The following is a 2,557-nucleotide window of genomic DNA, read 5'->3' as shown; positions in this document are numbered from 1 at the left end:
ACCCGGGACAAAATATGAAATTGGCACCCTCTTATATTAATAACCTTTTTTTTTTTTACTTATTATATAATTAGAAATTTGCGCCCCTTTATGACTGGCGTCCAGGGCACGTGCCCCAGATTGCCTCTTCCTTAAATCCGGTGCTGCCATTAGGTACCTACTTATTTTATTATGATATATTTTATCTGTAATTTATATAATCTTATTTAAATAGTTTTAATAATTATATAATTTATTGTTATTGTGTCTATATTACTTATATAAGACTATGTCAGCGCCGGATTGAGACTTTTTGGCCTATTGAGATTTTAAATTTCTATCGGTCCATTCATAGGTAGAGATTTGATTGTATTATATATGATAAGCAACGAAGACTTTAACCCTAATATTCAATAATTTGGGGGTTTTTGAAAATGTCCTTCTTCCCCGAAATTATACCTATGGGCCCATATTTGACAAAAATGTTGTATTTCTTATTTTATTTACACTCCAAGCAAAAAAAGATTATTTTTTTTATTCATTTGAAGTTTGTGTGCATTATTTCATGATATTTTCTTTAAAGTAAGTTTACAAATTACCCATTACCCAACATATAATGTATTAAGTTACCTCTTATACAAGCAAAGGCAATTTTTTTTCAATTATATTTTTATTGCATATAAAAAAAAAATACCAAAGAGAAATATGAACACATATAGGTATTTATAAAATGCCTAAATTTGGTTGATCATTAATAAGTAAGTTTAGAACTGGAAATATGCAACATAATATATATGCTAATACATTATATTATCTTTATTTTAAAATAAAAGTTTTTAGCTTAAGCTTAATCATGATCACGACCGGTCCAAATTTTACGCGGCCCATCGAGATTTTCTCGGTAGCTGCCGGTTCAATGCGGACCTAGATCATGCAGGTTAATGAATTGCATTATGGATAAAATAAAAAAAAAATGCTGATGTAATACGAAAGCTAGCAACCACGGTGTCGTTGATTTAAGGTGTAGTTAAACAATAAATTATTGTATACTTAATATTAACAATGTAGACATAAATAACAAAATAAGTACTAATTTCAATTTTTCATAAAATGATTTTCCAGCTATTTCAGTCAATTAGATATCTACTACTGCAATACTATAGATATAAATAAGATAGAATGCCGTATATTATTCCCGTACAAGCCATGCATACTATATTTTGTTATAAAGTCTCCGAAAATTCATCTATAATGAACTGTTCTTGCTGTTCTCGGTATATAGATTCACCAAACTGCAGTTTTGTATAGAACTGAAAACACCACGAGAGAAACCCTGTACAGGATCCAAGATCGTACCTATTTTATTTAATAGATAATAATATGAGGATCTATATTCTATATGTTCATTTATATTAATTTATCTTAAACAGTAAGTTAGTAACGTTTTTGTCTATCAGTTATAAAAAAAACATTTATTGTGTAATGTGTGATGGAAACGCTATTTTTTAACGTTTTAGTCGGCATTGACAATTAAACGTTGGTACGAGCTTCAAAATAAAATATGTTTAAAAATTGATATAATTCAGAAATTTACTGGTTTAAGAAGTTTTTGAAAAAAGGATGAAAAAAAAGCCAACGGCACGTAGTGTTCCCAAGCGGTCACCCATCCAAGTACTAACTACGCCCGACGTTGCTTAACTTCAGTGATCGGACGAGAACTGGTGTATTCAACGTGGTATGGTCGTTGGCGAGATGGTTAGTGATTATCAAATTATTTGACTATTTAATTATAATTAAAATTGTTTTTACAATATTATATACATGTTATATAAAAAAATACAATACATTTTAACTGATGACAAATTAAATACCTATACATTTTTTTTTTGTGTATATGAATATATCATAATATTATAATATAAGTAGGTACCTAATAAGTAATAGGAATAAGAATTTTTTTAAGTCATAAATAATAATATATACCTATCTATCTAACTGGAGTTAAGAATAAGAATTTGTTTCATTTACGCGGATTATGACCACGATGTGTTATATTCTGTACTTACTGTCTTACCATAGCAAAACAGTCTCACTGGTTACCTTTACCTATAGGCTATATTTTGGCAATATACATTTAAATTATTATATTTAATATGTTCAACTATAGATAACTTAACATCTTTAATTAAATAAGTTTTACAGCTATATTGGTATTAAGTAGATAGGTAACTATATAGGCTATACCTAACCTAACCTAGGCTATACAGGATATGATACTTGATATATTATTTAAAATTGTTTTATAGAATATACGGTAGATATAGTCGTATACCCGCGTATCATTATTCATTAATTTGTCATAAACTATACGCCATGGATACAAATAGTGTTATAGACTATTAAAGATTGAATCTTATTTATGTGTAAAAATTTACTATAGCATAATTGGTTTTATATGCTATGATTACTTTTGACTTTTGTATAATACGTGTACACACATTTTTTCTAAAAGTTTTGTGTCTATATAAATAAACCCCAAATAGATTTTTTAATATATTAAAAGTCTATAATATATCAG

General features: G+C 27.8%; 1 non-coding gene across 1 annotated transcript; it reads right to left on the bottom strand.

Annotated features, from left to right (window-relative positions):
• Positions 1-1,609: 1,609 nt before the first annotated feature.
• Positions 1,610-1,728, bottom strand: LOC112601271. The gene has a single exon (XR_003115045.1). It is a non-coding gene; the product is annotated as a 5S ribosomal RNA (ribosomal RNA).
• Between the last annotated feature and the right edge of the window lie 829 nt (positions 1,729-2,557).

Source organism: Melanaphis sacchari, unplaced genomic scaffold (genome assembly GCF_002803265.2).
Source record: "Melanaphis sacchari strain LSU unplaced genomic scaffold, SCAv2.0 Contig76_pilon_pilon, whole genome shotgun sequence".
Taxonomy (NCBI): Eukaryota; Metazoa; Arthropoda; class Insecta; order Hemiptera; family Aphididae; genus Melanaphis; species Melanaphis sacchari.
Note: the sequence above shows the minus strand (reverse complement) of the source record. Positions and strands in the feature narration are given on the sequence as shown.